Below are 18,167 nucleotides of genomic sequence, written 5' to 3' on the forward strand. Positions count from 1 at the left end.
CACTTTCAAAATGATTTTGGTTGGGGTCAAAAGGTTTTAACACAAAAGGCTACCTGGAAATGGTGAGAATAATTTGAGATTACATCTCTGCAATTGCTGTCAATCAAACACAAAGAAAGGCGCATTGTCTTCTTTTCACTCCTCGCAATTTATAAATATTTTCTCGAGAATTTAGGATTTTTGATGCTCTTTAGTTAACACACAGAAAAGGATAAAGCATTACCATCGTCATACTTTTGAACTCATCAGTTTTGTGGCTGTGGTTGTCTCACACTAGATTATACTGTATGTGACCACTGGTTACCAATATGACTAACAACAGCGCTTAGATGTTGGAACTACATAACCAGGTCAAAATCTGAAGAATATGGGACCAGGAAAGGATTAGGAAAAGCTTGACATTTTGACTTGAAAAGGCAGCTCCTCATCATCAAGTCCCCAAGTTATACTATCTATACCTGCTACAGATAAGGTTTAACCTCCTTTTATTCTGTGCTTTTATTGGGTAGCTCTGCTGTCAGTCAGTCATCTTCTTTTTCATTTTCTTCTTCTAATTAATTCCAGCAGGCTGAACAAATGCATAACCTATGCTGCCTTATTCTGTCGTATTGTTTGATCAAGAGGGGAACCTTTAAAATCTGCCAAAGGCGATTTCGGCATAAATTTGATTTGAGATTTCAAATTTAGAACTCTGCACAGCACCAAGCTGGTAGGTAATTTGGCTCATTACAGACTACGATTAGCAGGCGGAGATGCATGTTTTTTTTAGTCTGCACACGTCAGGATGCGTCTGGGAAATAAAAAGATATATAAATGTAATAATACTTTTTTTTTTAAAGACAGCCCACAAGGACAATGGTAACAGCATGTAAGTAATGTTCACTGTCATGAATAAATATCAAATAAAAAGTTATAATACTGTTGTATTAAAAATGTGTAAAACCCGGACCGGCCCTTCTGTTCGGCCGGCCCCCCGGGATTTCTCACGATTAGCCACTCCGGGCCTGGTAGGTTACTTACCTAACGTATCATCTAGTTTGTGGCCAATGGGTCTTTGTGGTTTATGACCCTCTTTGACCTGTGTAGACAGAGGGGGATTCTTTCTGCTTTCTACTTTTTATTTACTTTAGGGCCTCCCCTGGGGTGGTGGGGAGTGAGAACTGATGACTGAAGGCTGATTTATGCTTCTGCGTTGCAATGACGGCTGACCTACTCTGTTAGCGCAGACCCAATTTGGACCCTATGCCGCAGCTTGACCTGCGCCTCCAAAAAATCCTGACTACGCATCACGTCAATGCATCGTGACGTAAACATCAGAGGACTGTGATTGGTCCACTCAGAATGTTGTTTCCGGTTCAGCACAACAACACCGCCATGTTCATACATTCAAACACCTCCGCAAACATCCTCTGTGTCGCCTTACCTCAAAATTGGTATTGACAACATTTTTTTGTTCAATATTCATTAGCTGCAGTTCCGTTATCATTGCTGGCTATGACCGGAGGAAAACTAAAAGAATTCGACAAGAGTTCCCTCCCAGGTCCGCCCGGCCGGAGCCGCGTCTCCCTGTACCGGGTGCCGGGGAGGTGCCCTCTGGTGCCATACCGCGCGCCCCTCTTGGCCCGGGGGTGGGTTGTGGGGGGTGCGCTTCTCTCCCCTTGGTCTGTTTCCGGCCCTGTCTGCCTCCCTGGGCCGCGGCGGCCGCGGCTGCCCCCCGGCCGGCGGGGTCGTTAGCGGGGCCTCTTGGGGCCCGCGGGGCCTAGGGTGAGGCTTGTTGTCCCTTGCCGGTGGGGTGGACGCCCCCTGGTCGCCGGCGCTTGGTGTGGCGCCTGCTCGGGGTGCGGGGTGGGTGCTCGGTGGGTGGGAGGGGGGTGGGCGGTCGCGGAGGCGCCGTGGGTGTTCTGGGGCGGGGATTGATCGGGGCCCTGACGCTTCTTCCGCCCTGGGGCCGGTGGTTCTGGTGGACGGGGCCACGCCCGCGGGAGCCTGCCTCTTAACTCACGCACTTCTCACTTCGGCACTGTAAATATTTTTCACCCTGGCACTTACATGCTCATACATTTCTCCGGGGAGAGTTGGGACGGGGCTTTACAGTCCCAGCCCGACTCCCCCCTGTTTTTAATGCACCACACACCAAGGTTGTGGGATGGTTGGGACCTGCTGGGGGGGGGGGGGGGGGCCTCACGGCTGCCTCCTCACCACAGGCCCCGCCATCCCTGCACCTTTTTTAAATGCACCACACACATCATACTCCACAGGAGAGCTCTGGCAAAGGGCGGTGGGACGGGCGGCTGGACAGAAACTCCATGCTGCGGTCCCACTGCCCCAAGCCAAGCTCTCCTATTTTAATGCATACATTGCACTACCCTCCCCTCACACCCCCATCACGGTGCTGGGTGATGGCTGCCAGTCGGGAACCTGGCAGCCACAGTAATAGGGTGGTAGGTGGGTCCCACACTTTTTCTATATGGCGTGGCTCCCGGGGTGTGGCCTCCCCTCTGCCTCGGCTGCCGGCCGCGGGAGTGGGTTGGGGGGTCGGGTCTCCGATCTTGCGTCGCCCCATGGCAGTCCCTGGGCGTTCTCCTGCCTCCGCCTTCCCCTCTCTTCTCTGGCTGGGCGTCCGCCCTGCGCTCCGTCGCGGGTCGCTGGCTGGGCGCCGGTGTATCAGCGGGGTGTCGCCTGCACCGGCGGGGGGCCCTGCCTTGCCTGGGGCTTGGTGGGCCGCTGGGGGTCCCGTGGCGTGCCGTGCCGGTTGGGGGGCTGTGGCTCGTGGTCCGGGTGGGCGGGCGGGGGTGGGTGTAGGCGTGGGGGTTGGTGATGCGTCCCCTCCTGCCATCCCTGAAGGCCGGTTGATGGGCGCGCGGGTGGCCCGGGGGACCACCCTGGGTCCCGGGGGGGGGTGACGGTGGCTCCTTTGCTGGGCGGTTGGAGGAGGGATGGGCTGCGCATGGATCCCCCCACCCCCCCGCCCACCCTCCCTCCCCGGGCTGGCTGGGTGTGGGCCGTGGCCCTGGGTTGGTGCCCGCGCGGTCTCTCCGCCCGTCTGCGTGGCTGTCGCGCGCCCGGTGGGGCTTGCGTGCTGCTGGATGTGGTAGGGCATGCTTGGGTTGGGGGTTCCGGTGCCGGGATTGGCGATGCGGCGGCGTAGGGTTGGTCGCCAACGGGCTTTCACTCATAAGAGATTCACACGATTACTGGGTTCTAGATCACAGAACTGATTTGTGTACACTCTACCCCTTTCAATCACTTAGTTTATAGTCTTATAGACACCCCCACCCCCATTCTCCTCTTTCACTGGCCAATAGGCCCCCACATGGTGTAAACCGGAAATACATCTCGCTGACGATAGCACCAGCATATTAGTAACTAGTTTAGATGTTCAATGTATTTCTTGTTGTTGTTTGTGTATGTGTTTCTTTTCTTTCTTCTCTTGTATTTCTTTTCTTCTGTCCCCCCATAATCCCTTCCTGTTCGCTGCTTTGTCATAATAAAAAGGTATTTTGAATGATCACAATGGGAGTATGTCAGACTCTCAATGTGAAACATTAAAACTGTTCAGAATCCGGGCACTTAGACTTCCATTCTCTGTGTCAAACAGCTGAACAGGACAGGTTTAAAAAAAAAAAAAAAAAAAAAAAAAAAAAAAAAGAATTCGACAAGAGTCCTCCCAAACCGTAAATAGACAAAGCCACATTCCTCTAGTGGATTGGCGGTGAATTACAGAGCAATGCGTTCCCTTGACGCAGAAATTGGAATGCTAAATGACAATTTCGGGTCTACGCCAGGGGTGTCAAACCGATTCCACAAAGGGCCGCAGTGGGTCCTGGTCTTTGTTCCAACAATCCAGCACAGACAGTTCAACCAATGAGGTTTCTGCTAAAACAAGCAGCACCTGACTGCAATCGACTGATTACACTTCAAAGGGGCAGTTTACATGGTGACTCTCCGAGAAGACGAAAAATTTCAAATTTGACTTTATATGGTTCTGTCTCCATTTGAACAGTGTCGCAATTCCGCATGAAAACGATGTAGTATTCATGCCAGGCCCTAGGGGGCAGTGCAGATTTACAAAGCGACAGCGAATGATGCACTTTGACCTCCTCCGCCCGGAAGACAACATGCCCGCCCACTCCAAGCAATGGCATTTTCTTTTGTTCCAAAAGGCACAAAAATGGAAACATTCAACATTTGAATTAAAAAAAAAATAGTAAAACAGTAAATTAAAGCCGATGTTGCGCAATTAGCTGTTTTTAATGTTTAATAGCACGGCTCCGCACGCCCAATGTGACATGTACGAGTGCTGACGTTATCAGCGTGGGTCTCGCGTGGCAGGAGCTTTTAATATGCATGCGGAGCCATCCACCCTCAAGCCCCCGCAATCGAATTCTTCCACTTTGGAGGCAGGATTCAGAATTTTTCGTCTTCGCCTTCCCTCTTCGCCAACACCATATGCACGCGAGGCAATTGCGCTACTCAGTCATTGCGTCTTCGTGTCGCAGAGTCGCCATGTAAACTGCCCCTAAGACACCAGATTGGTGAAAAGATATTCATCTCGTTTGGTTGGAATTAAATCAAGCACCCACTGTGGCCCTTTGAGGACCGATGTGACACCCCTTGTTTACGCCATCTCTCCGCCATCAACGGAATGCAGAAGCCTAAATCAGCTCTTACATTGAGGCATTGATTAGTTCTGTGGTCTAGTGATTTAGACAAAGGAACATTGGTTTAGATGATTGCTGATGAGATCACTAACCTCAGATGGAGATTCGTTAACCTCCTTTGTTCTCAACAAATCTCCCCTAGTAGCCTTTTTATATATTTCCTGCCTTTGTTACGTCCACTGGCAGTGGGCCCAATTGTTCATTTACATATGGCGGAAAACACAGACGAGACTGAAAAAGCAGTTTCTGCTCTTGCACTCCTCTTTAAAAGAAACTGCTGTATTCTAAACCAAAACAACTGTTGTGTATAATAGAACAATATATTTATATGTTGCCATAGCAGATTCATGCCGCATTAAGCCCCTGAACTATTTTTAATTTGACAGTTTTACCCTGAAAACCCCCGTTTACAGACGCCGCGCAACCGCTTTTGTTTCAACCCAGCCATAAAACAAAGGTAATTAATTATATTTATTATTCAAAATTTGTCGTTTTTAGCTTAGAATCATTAATTGATGTCTCATGTTTTGTTTGGAAAAAAAAAAAAAAAAACGACTTTAAAAAATTATTCACTCACATATTTTAAACTTTTGAACAAATTATGTCACAATGAAAAAAATGGCGTCTGTAAAGTCACAGATATCTACCTCATAACTATCACTTAATTGTATTTTTTTTGTTACTGCCGCATTTTCTCCGATATGTTAGATGATAAATAATCGATCCAAACAAAGAAAAATTGAAAAAAATGTTTATAAGGGTAAATATATGAAAAAGAAAATCTCGACCACTCCTTGATGTCTTCGATTTCTGCATCGCGACCCTTGTTATATTACCATGTTTCATTCATAAAATCCCCCAAAAATCCAGCTGTGGCCATTCACAGCCGTGTCTTGACACTCAGTGATACATGCTACATGGAGTTTTTGGATCGAAGCAAGGTAATACGCAATAATATCTCGTTAAAGTCATGGTGTCTGTAATTCTGCTCTCGCCTCCAGATTTTTTGCTGTTTAAAAAACTTTTTTTTTTTTGTTTGTTTTTTTTCCAAAATGTCATCCTGTTCAAAATTTTTCTTCCCCCAGAAAATTGAGATTTTAAGCTTTCCAATGATGTATCACACATGCATATCGGACAATTTTGAAAGTTGGCCAAATTGGGGGTCTCAGAGCGGAACATCAAGTCACCTGAGTGTTTTCCGCCATATACACTTAAAAGTTGATATATCCTGAAAACAGGGCCCTCCCTTGAGCCCGGAAGCCACCGAAAGTTATACAGAGAGAGGCGACCCAGACCGGTCTGTATTGTCTAATTGTTTTTTTTTCTATGTGTAGTTTGAATATGCGTTACTGTTCTATGTTATGTTTTATCATTTAAGGTTTTGTCATCTTCTTATTAAATGTTTTTCTTGTATCTAACTCAATGCTTCTCAATTATTTTCTGTTACGCCCCCCAACTATCTGCCGCCACTGTAAATAGTACTGTTCGTCTATAATTTATTATTATTATTTTTTTAATCATTATCTCACCTCTGCCTAACATTGTGGCTTTTTTCTATTAGAAAGAAAAAGAAGAAAAAACAGTAACAAAGATCAACTTTGAAAAAGTAATATAAATCAACTTACAATAAAGTACAACTTTATTAACATTGTCTTGTTTGTAACTGAAGATTTAAAGCGCATCAATTTGCCTAAATTAAAAAAAAGAAAAGTCACATCCAAACTGTAAATATACACTCAAAGTACATCGTTTTACTATCTGATACTGTAAAATAAAATTTAATAAAATCAATAAGTAATAATAAATTCAAATTGATTAGCAACATTAACTCATGAGGACAATATGCCAAACAATTTGACCGAAAAAACAAAAATATATAGAACAAAAATGACAGTGTCATTGGACAGAGGGACCGTTTTTATTTTTGCTGCAGGCAGTAACCATCTCCTTTGCTATATTGTGGGGTTATTTTGCATTGAGAATGCTAAACAGTGCTTGCTAGTTTACTGTTGTAACGCTGACAAAGCGAGATGATTGTTGGCAATATTCGGCACGTTTTCGATGAAAAACAATCAAGTGGCTTATCAATGACATTTGGATCTAATGTCTTTAAGTGACATCTTAATTGATTTGGCTTCCCGCTGTCCGCTACAAACATTTTTAGACACAGTAAAGAGAGTGGTCTTTCCCCGTTTCCCACTGTATTAAAAGTCAAAGCCAACAGCCAAACGGCCCGAAAATGCCGCATTCTCGGCAGCTGGGGGAGAACTGGAGGTGAAGGTGGTCGTCGTGACACTCCCAAGCTTAACGTGGCGCTTCTCGGACAGACATGTGAGAACCGGAGAAGACAGTGGGTCCCTGCGTGAGCCCGGCCCGAAAACGGCGCACACTTCCTCCTGTCTTTTTGCTGTGTGCTCGTGTTTGGTGCAGAAATAGTGTGCACACTCTGAAAATGAGAGCGCCACTGCCCCCCACTGAGTGGATGTGCAATGACACTTTATTCTAGTATGGCAAAAAAGTATGTTCCCCGAGGTCACATGCGCCACCCCCGGCGGGGCGCGCACCACTATTTGAGAAGTACTGATCTAATGAAAAGAATTACATTTGCAAAAATAAATTTGCAAGTAGAAGACACCGACCTGTCTTTTTATTGCAGCACACAAAAGCTTCCTCTACATAACCTCTAATGTAACTCGATACATTTTCTCATTCTATAACAGCCCTATAGTTTTTGTATGAGTGTTACCTATGTTACGTGATCCAAATGAAAAGTCTCCCCCTGCAGCGGGGTGGCACATGAGTCTATCCATCATCTTACAAACGTCTCTAATGCTCTTTGTATCTGTTGTGTTCTCTGTTGACAGTTTTGTGCTCTCATACTAGCCTCGGAGTCCACATGGCTCTTCTCACTCTCGAAGAACACAGCACGTCCCAGAAGAGGGTATTGATTGGATAACATAGGGCAAGATCTCAGGGTAAACCAATCAGAGACAGTCTGAAAGAGTAGGGCGGGTCTTGTTGATGATGTCTTCATTAATTATTGTTGTTATTATTATTTCATTTATTTCATATTGCACAGTAACTTTTGCTTTGAAGGCAGGTTCATAAAAATAAAGATGTCTGTCAAAATTTCTACATGTTTTATTCTTCCATTACCTCATAGTGTTGGGAGGGAGTTATCATTTTTCTAACTGTAGGCCCCTTTAAAATCAGGTGCAATTTTACTGTTGCACTTTTGGCGACTGGCAAACAATGCCAGTCAATGCCTATGCTGCAAATTTATAACGTCTTAACCAGATTATTTGACTAGATGTAAGAATTTTTTTTTTTTTTTTTTTTAAAGTAAATACTACATTACTATTTGTTCTTATTAAGCCCATACATCTAAAAGTTGGTCATTGTTCACCTAAATCAAGAACAATTTGCTTTCAAATACTGTTTTAAACAATATCTATTGTTAAATTAAGAACATTTCGGACAAATAAGCTTTTTTAAAATTGAATATAAGTTTAATTTATTGTGAGTAAAATTTACTTGAAGCACTGGCAGATAATTTCACTTATTTCAAGTAGATTTACACTGAAACAAGGGGAATCTAACTAGTTTTAAGGAGGTGTGATTTTGCAGTGTTGTTGTGTTGGTTCAAATGTCATTGTCTATTACTCCCCGTTGGAAACACTTCATTTTTCCCTTGATCATAAGTCAGTAAAATGTCCTCATCAGACAACAGAATACTTCCCTGGTCCACTCCACTTCATACTTGTCCACTTGAATTCCTCAATTCACTCAGCTCTCATTGTTTGGTTGGGCGGACATTTCTGAAGTTTTATGTGTACAGTGTTCGTGTTGGAGCGATTTCTTACACAACACGACACTATTGTTCTGATAAAAACGATGAGATTTTGTTGGCGTTGGCTCTTGACCTCATACCCACATCGCTGTACGTTTTCTGTGCTGGAGGCTTTAAGAATTGACACAGAGTCGACACACAAAAAACTGAGTCCCAGGGTGCAGTCAAACAATCAACAAAAGCTTTAATGAATGTAGCACACACGTTTCAGAATCTGACACCAATATATATCTCACGTTTTACAATATAGCGGTCGTTTACTTTAATCATTCAACAAGGAAAAGTTCTGGGGGTTGTCTGCGACGTCCCTTGAATTCATTATCAAAGACCCGAGTAGACTAAGGGGGATAATGTTACTCCTTTGTATTCTTCAAAGGATTGAGATAAGTGGGCTTACTTTATGACACCAAATGGTATATGTTAAAACCAACCAGAATGTAAATGCATCATTGCTTTGACTGAGAGTAAAAGGCATACAAGTAAACATATAAATGTTAGTACATAACAATTTATTGGGAAAACTGTCACAATAGTGTAACTACTGTGTGTGCCGCTTCTTTTGGTTTATTTACAGGGGTGAAAGTGGGCCAGAACGGTGTTCCGGCATGAGATTTGTAGCCGGCAGACGGTGCTTTACACCCGAAAATATGACGGCAACTGTCAAAACCCTATGTATAAAAAAAAAACTGCCACGCTGCCACACACGCTCTTCAAATAACAACAATCTACTGACATCAGATTTACATACATGAGTGTTAACAACAAGCTTTATAAAGATCTTACGTTGCGTAATCCGTTTCCACCGATATTTGTTGTTCATTTATTTATTCTACGCAGTTCTTGCTGATATACTGACATGTGATCAGCATGGATAGTTAGCTCTGATTGGTTCAAATGCACGTTTTCTCTCCCCAAGAGAGTCGTCTGCAAAACAGGGGACTGAGACGAGCGGAGGAGGGGCCTGAGAGGTGTGGTCTGCAGCCAGACCCTTCTGGTTTTTTTTGGAACAACAAATAGAGGAAAAAAAACAAGCTTGTTGAATGCAATGGAAAATTGATCAGTTCCTTAAGAGAAAGGAAAGAATTTTTTATTTTTATTTTATTTGGGAGGTTCAGAACATCTTCCATGTTAATGTGCACTTTGGAGTTATTTTTGTTCATTTATGTAAGTAAAATATTTCCCTATAATTAAAAAAAAAAGTTTGTTTTGTCTTGAAAATATATTCCATTTCATTGCGCATAATGTAAGTCATTTGTAGTTATTTTTTGTTAATGTATGTTAGTTACTGTTTATCTTTATTATATAAAAAAAAGTAAATGTTTACATTATCTTCAATTTTAAAGTAAATCCTATGTTCTTGAATGGTCAAAATTGAGGTTTTGCTTTTACATTTGAGCAAATGAGGGAAAATAAAAATTAGATGGACTTTTAGATGGAATTTTGTCAATCAGTGAAAAAATACAATTTTGAATGGAAAATAGTTTCTCATTTATGCCTTGTTGCAGTGTAATGCAGTAGCCTAATGCATGTGTGAAACCATTCATTCATTCATTTTCCGAGCCGCTTATCCTCACGAGGGTCACGGCGGTGCTGGAGCCAATCCCAGCTAACTATGGCCAGTATGTGGAGTATACTCTGAATCGTTTGCCAGCCAATCGCAGGGCACAAGGAGACGAACAACCATTCACGTACACAGTCATACCTAGGGACAATTTAGGGTGTTCAATCAGCCTACCATGCATGTTTTGGGGATGTGGGGGAAAACCGGAGTACCCGGAGAAAACCCACGCAGGCATGGGGAGAACATGCAAACTCCTCACTGGAAGGCCGAAGCCTGGGATTGAACCCTTGATCTCAGGACTATGAGGGGAACGTGCTAACCACTGTGTGTGTGAAACCTGTTGTGTTTTATTGTGTTATATTTATAACTGTGCCAAAAGCAGTTTTTGCATTTCAGTGGTTTCAGGAAGGTTACGCCCCCCCCCCCCCCCCCAAAACAACAACAACCACAACATAAAGGGCTTCGTGCTGAACTTTATGTCAGGGAGTTCCAGCAAGAAATTCTAGCCACTCTCACCCCTGTTTATTTACCAAACAAACTGACAATGGGTGTGGGCTCAGTGAAGTCTAATCTAATTCAGGAGAGTACCCCCTGAGGTGATAGTGGGACTTAATAAACTGATACTGCTACAACCCAAATCATTTCCCGTCATGCTCTTCAATCGGAATTTTCCACGTTCCATATTCATGATATGAAATACCACTTAGTTAATGTCATATACCTATACATATTCACCACTAGAATGTGCTAAAGGTGTACAAAACCAAGTAGAAAACAAAACATCCTTCTTTTAAACCATTGCATTACATTTGGTAAAATGGCACTTTGAAAAATAAATGAACTCGTACTTTCTAAATGAGGCTTTCATTAAACAGACTCATGTTAAAAGCATTCAGAGACTGACAGGTTACTTAGTAACCAAATGTTCTCTCTCTCATGTAGAAGTGATGTCTTGAGTTTTATCTTTTGTTTTTTGTTATTATTATTTTTTAATTAACTAGCTCATCACAGATCTGTTGTTACTTTTAATTCAATTAACTAGAACATTTCAGACTTTGGTGAATGTGTTGTTACAGCTTAATTAATATGACAAAAGCTACAAATGCACGTCTTCACTAATTTTTGGCTCATCTCTTTAAAGCAGGGGTGTCCAAACATTTTGCAAAAGGGGCCAGATTTGGTGTGGTAAAAATTTTAGCAAATTTTAGCAAGCCATTCTGTGTGCATTTGCTTTACTATTTTTTTTTTAATTGATAATTTCAACAATCTCGTAGCTAACCTTTGTGGCGTTTTCTTTCAACTCTTGGCCTCTTGCAAAATACTGCTGCTGTGAAATTAAACTAGCTTCAAGTTGCTTCAATATCCCGCTGCGAATCTTCCCTGTAATCTTGTCGTACATGTCAGTGTGATTTTTTTTTTTTTGGGTAATATCGCCTCACATTGAACTATTTAAAAACAGTGACTGTCTCTTTGCAAATGAGGCAGACACAGTTGTTGCGTATTTTAGTGAAGAAATAGTCCAATTTCCACTATCCCTACAGCTTCGGCCATCGCAGTCAACTTTCCTTTTTTTTTTGGGATTGTCGCCATTTTAGAAAATTGGAAGTAAAGGGTCACACGGGGTAATGTTGCTGCCTTTTATTGGGTAAATGAGGAGCAGCATTTAGTGTGTAAGCTACTTTATATGCTGGTAGCATTACTGCTGACCATTTTATTATGCGGGCCAAACGTTATTGATTTTACAACAGAGGCTGGGGGCCGGATGAAATTTGACCACGGGCCGCATTTGGCCCCCGGGCCAGACTTTGGACATGTCTACTTTAAAGGAAATGCCACAATTCCAAAACTGAAAATTTCATGCACATTTGTAAAATGATTGTATACTTTCAACAAAACGTTGCACCTCACCCTCTCAAAATGAGTTGTGTGAGATGTTTTAGTGCTGTAATGAGATGAATTGTAATCCTACTGAATCCTCATTCCAATGATACGAACCGACTCGTAATTCTACTGTATTCAACCAATTCGAATACTGTAGCTCCAATATAAAATCTTATGCCATTGACTCATGTAGCACACTACATATCAAGATATGTTTTGAATTGTTTTTATTGCACACACCAAATATATACAACATTAACCTGCAAAGGGCTTTAAGCACTGTTTAAATTGTCAACTTTAAGAACAGTACAAACTGCTCTTGGTAATTGGCTTTGGTAAACAACTGGAAAATGATTTAAAAAAAAATAAAAAAAAATAAACAAATAACATGAAGAGCACTTCTTTTTACTTCTGCCCCGCCCCTCCCCAAAAACATATGTGCACATCCCTGCATTGTTCTATTTTGCAGCTATATCTGGCTGAAAGGTGATTGATTAGTAGTAGCTTTGTGGTGTGGGCCCTCCTTTTCCACACCACTGGGTGGCACTCGAGACCAAGAAGACAACTAAAAGGCAGCTCAAACAGGAAAGCAAGAGGCTTTGACAAAGATTATAAACATAGATGCCCTGCAAATCACTAAACACTAAAGTGTCAGAGTGCAATGGAAAGAAGGGTTAATAGTAAGGTGGTTATAAAAAGCATGATAGAGATAAACAATTATTTGCTCCCCTTGTGCTACAACTGTAGAAACTCTGAACAGATGTAAAGAAATGCAATAGATTATGCTCTATGTTGACAACACATGCCGCACACGAGCATGCACACCCCCGCACATACACTACCCTTGATTCCACTTAAAGAACTGCTGTCACAGTGTAATCCCTTCTGCTGAAAGCCTCATCAACTGGCAACCAAATGAATAAATGAAGGCACTCCTGCTTCATTCCGTGCTCCTCTGGGACGATATAAAAGGGAAAAGCTTTGTTTAATAAAATATATAGGGTCCCACTTTATAACACTTTATATTTTTATGTCTTTATTTTCAAGGTGCTCTGCTTGATTTTTATATGCAATGATGCTATGGTCATGTGGCATTAATCGTTTGTCTTTTTTGCTAATGTTTCCTCATTGAACTTGCATTCATTTCAGAAGCCGGTCAAAATCAGTTCACCACTCGTGTATGAATAAAAAATGTTTAGTACTTCAACTAAGCTTTGGCGTTATATTATCTAAAGTGATCATTATTGAGCGACCAGAATTCTCCAGCACAAAATTGAAAATGACTAAAAATTACTCATACACAGAGGTGGGTAGTACCGCGTAGCATGTACTCCGTTACCAGAGGCGTAGCAAGGGTCCCCGGGGGCCCCAGGCAACAAGCAACATGGGGCCCTTCGAGCGTGTGCAAGTAAGGGGGACAGTTGGACTTGGAGCATATTTAATAAAAGTATAATATCACCTCAGTCTCATAGAGCGCTTTTAAGGACACTCAAGGTGCCCGGCTACTACTACATTAGAACATAAAATGGACAGTACTTATATAGCACATTTATCTGCATGGTTACCATGCCCATAGCGCTTTACATTAACATACATTTACCCGTTTACGCACACATTCACACACCAATGGGGCTGCTGCCATGCAAGGCGCTGTCAACCCATTGGAGGCAAATCAGGGTTCAGTGCCTTGCCCAAGGGCACTTCGACCGTGGCCAGTCGTAGCTGGGAATCGAACCACTGACCCTTCGGTCCAAGGACAACTCTAGCTACCAACTGTACCACGGCCATGGTACACTCACCGCTGTCTTGCTTCCTTTTCTCCTCTTCTGCTTTCTTTTTCTCTTTTTTCGCTTCCAGAAGGATAACTTTTCTTCATTTTGGATGTGCGCCAATTAAAAAAAAGCCAAATTGCCGCTCACTCTCACTTTGAGTCACGTGGGGGGCGGGGGGGTGTAGAGCGAGTGAAGGGGCCCCTTCAGGGAACTCAGACACAAGGTTTTCACTAAAGCTGCGTGTGCTAAATCTGTTGGCCCTCTGGGGGCCCCTGCTGACTGGGGGCCCTAGGCAATTGCCTGGTTTGCCTGATGTGAAGCGATGCCTCTGTCCGTTACATTTAACTTTTTGAGAAAAAATATCATTCTAAGAGTAGTTTTACTAATCTCTACTTTTCACTTTTACTTGAGTAGATTCTTGAAGAAAAAAACGCTACTCTCCTTTGGGCTTTGCGAGGGTTGTTACATTTTCCCTCTTTATTCCACATATTAGTTTTTTTTTTTACTTTTTTGCCAGCGATGCCAAGAGTAGAGACGTGCCTGGTCTATTACCGGGGTAGCTCTACCGATATCACCAATGAGATGTTGCAACAATAATCACATGACTCCATTTATTTTTACTTGAGTAATATTTTTTTGAAGCAATGCTACTCTTACTTGAGTAAAATTTTTGGATGACAGACATCACAAATTCACATAAAATCGTGTCTTTGAAGCACCCTTATTGGACAGCCATGATGAGGTTTGCCAAGTCCATGGAAAAAAAAAGGACACCTCATTGGTAGAGATGGCCGGCTCGATAAGTTACCGTCACACTGCAATTATTATTTTTTTGTATGTGAAAAGTGTTTTTTTGTGTTGTTCTTTTGTTTTTTTGTAAAAAAACAAACAAACAAACAAACAAACAAACAAACCAAAACAAACAAACAAACAAAAAAACAATAATTATCAGCAATATATTTTTTAATACATAATATACTAGAATTAAACCTGTCCTGCTAAATTTAAAATTATATAATTTAACGCTTAAGGTCCTTAGCCTTTATGTGTGTTTTTGGCTGTTTTCTTAAAATATTATTTTTTTAAAATTGCAAACAACCTCTCAGAAGTTTGTATTATTTATTAATTTATTTTTACAATTCTGGTGTTGTTCAAAGTCATTTCAACAAAAACTTGTTCACAAATGATCACTCCAAATATAATGAAATTGACAGAAGACAAAAATATAATACAATCAGTGCAAATGGTCTACACATACAGTCCCTGACAAAAGTCTTGTCGCTTATCCATTTTGTAGAAACAATAGCTAATAACCTGAATTTTAATTATTCAATTGGTTCCAGAAAGGGCTCATATGAAAGCTAAGACCCTCCCAAATGATGCTGAATGTACAAAAATATGTTTTGTTTCACTGAAAAAAGATTTATCATTTAATGAAGACATAAAGGTCAAATTTTGGCAAGACAAAAGTTTTGTCGCCTACAGAAAGTAGTGTGAAAATTGAACAAAAAATGTACTTTAAATACAAAAATATTTTACATAACATAAGCGAATTAAGTAGTGGTGCTGTGAAATCCAAATTTAATTTTTCGTATGACTTCCATGGGCTTGAAAGGCTGAATCTTTGCGGTTCGGCAAGGATTCATACTATTTATTACAATTATATGAAGTCATCAGGAACATCAAATAAAGCAGTCTTGTATGCCTCCCAGAGTTCATCAACATTCTTAGGTTTCGTCTTCCATGTTTCCTTTTTCATTCTTCCCCAGACATGCTCAATGATGTTCATGTCTGGTGACTGGGCTGTACAGTCCTGGAGGATCTTGATCTTCTTTGCCTTGAGGAACGTTGAGGTAGAGATTGAAGTATGCAATGGAGACCATCCAGAATTTGTCCTTTTTTATGGTTAGGAATGTAAGAGGCAGCAGAGGCATTTGTTGATGTTTCAGACTATTTATGTTGCCTTCCACCCTGCGGATCTCTCAAGGTGCAGACAATTAAAAACCCGTGTGGCATTTGCCAAGGCCCACAGCCTGTCAAAAGGATGGATGCTGGAAAAGTGGCTGGAAAAGTGGCAAAAGGGGGATTTTTTCAGATGAATCCACTTCCATTGAATTACACCACCAGGAGACCTACTGGAGCCCGCATGGATCCGAGATTCACTCAGAAAACAGTGAAGTTTGGTGGTGGCAAAATCATGGTATGGGGTTACATCCAGTATGGGTGTGTGTGAGAGATCTTATTATATTAAACAAATATTAAATTATATCATCATCTCTTAACTATCCAGGAATGCAAAAAATAAATGGTTCTACGCATGCACGTACTGTTAAAAATGGCAGCGAATGCAGTGGTTCCAAAGTAAATACTACAAACTTTCGATAAAGAAAGGCATATTTACTTACGTTTAATCATGGACGGACATGTAGAAAAGTTCTCCTCAGACACATCCTGCCATGTGGCTGCCCACAACTCAATTGCACGCCGCTCTCTCACCATTAACGTCTTCGCGGTGTCTTTAAGCATTTATTAATGCCCTATTCATGTTGCACGTGTATGTTTTGATGTATCATGTTTATTTAGCACCTTTGGATAACATTGAGAGTCCAACTGAATGTAAAACAGAGCTTATCCACCACTATAAAAACTTCGGGAGCAAAATATTATCAGGGTGAAAATTCTGACAGAAAAACGGCTGTAAACGCGTGTGGGGAGGGGAGGGAAGTCATCAGTCAATCAAACTTGCTTTTGAGGGGAAAAATGGACTAGCACATTCAGCAAGGGAAAAGGGGGTCAATGTAAGTCTAAACATATTGAAAGTACTGTAATTCACTTACAATGGTAGAGTTAATTCTATCCTTACAACATGGAAAGACAAGCTAAATTACCAATATAATTGAAGTCATTATATAAGGCAAATAAGGTTGCGTAAAAGTTGGTGGGGACAATTTGAGCATCCTGAAAAGTTGGTACTATCATGTCCCTACCGTCCCTATCTAAACCTACTCCCTTGAGATCATGTGACTAGCACCTGAGAGAAGGTCCTTTGCTATGGTTAGCCAAAACTACAGCTGAGGAGGCAAGATGGATATTTAGAATTTCTTCCAACTTAAGCTTTCAAAAGTTTCAACAACTGAGCTTGAACCGAGGATTGAACGCGAACAGTGTCAAGATGTATATACTGTATATACAGTACAGGCCAAAAGTTTGGACAAACCTCATTCATTGTAAGACAAATGATGGTCCCAACCCCATTGAAAAGGCAACATGTTTTGCCCCCAACCCACAAATGTCAAACTCTGTCTATGGGTACAAACTGTAACTATAAAATGTAAGTAAAGACTGTTTACAAACTGTAGAAGGGCTCTCGTTACCTGTAGGCTGTGCTTCAAGTTGTATAGCATCGTGCTGTAATTTCAAGTTTTTCCTCGAATTGGATGTGGCGTTTTTAGCCATACCTGTGAAGTTGTACGGTTTTAGCATAATTTGTACAAGTGAGCACTGATTTTTAAATGTGTACGCCGTACGTTCAAAATCTGTACGTTTTTTGTGCGTTACGTTTTTTTCCTCCGTTTGGATTTCGTCACCGTTTGGCAACGAGACAATGTGCGTTACTATGAGTTACTACGTTGGTTGAATGACGCGAGAAAAGTCTGAGACACTGAGTGAGAAGAGGGGTGTGATGCTGTAGCAAACGCGATGCTTGGCTAGGTGGCTCCAATATTTCCTGACTGTAGCCGACAGCCTACAATCTACGTCTAGATATTACATGCAAATAGAACTACATGCGAAATGACAGACTCGGCGGCGTTAGTAAACAGCCGCCATTTTAAAGCAGTAGACTTCTCAGAAAGCCTCTGTTGTTGTGAACCTTCCTATTGAACCTATGTAACTTTTTATCTAAAATACTCCTAAATCGGTAAAATCTTGACTTGAATCTTTGAATCATAATCTTTAAATTATGAAATGGTTTTAAAACTTTCACATGTTGAAAGTTGACAGAAGGGAACTAATGCAAAAACGGGAGAAATTTTAACAACTTTAACAGTTAATTCACAACATTAGGGTTTTTTTTTTTTTTTTTTTGAAAAATGAAAGAAAAACAAAACATGAAAGGTAAAATCAGTTACTTTGCCAAGTAACTAATTACTCCTACATTCAGGTAACTGAGTTACTAATAGTGTTGCACCGATACCATTTTTTGGCCCCGATACTGATACCTGGCTGTGCAGTATCGGCCGATACCGATACCATACCGATACCACCCTGTTTATATATATATATATATATATATATATATATATATATGTAAATGTATATATGTATACATATACAGTTGTGGTCAAAAGTTTACATACACTTGTGAAGAACATAATGTCATGGCTCTCTTGAGTTTCCAGTTATTTCTACAACTCTGATTTTTCTCTGATAGAGTGATTGGA

The sequence above is a fragment of the Corythoichthys intestinalis genome, chromosome 11 (genome assembly GCF_030265065.1).
Source record: "Corythoichthys intestinalis isolate RoL2023-P3 chromosome 11, ASM3026506v1, whole genome shotgun sequence".
NCBI lineage: Eukaryota > Metazoa > Chordata > Actinopteri > Syngnathiformes > Syngnathidae > Corythoichthys > Corythoichthys intestinalis.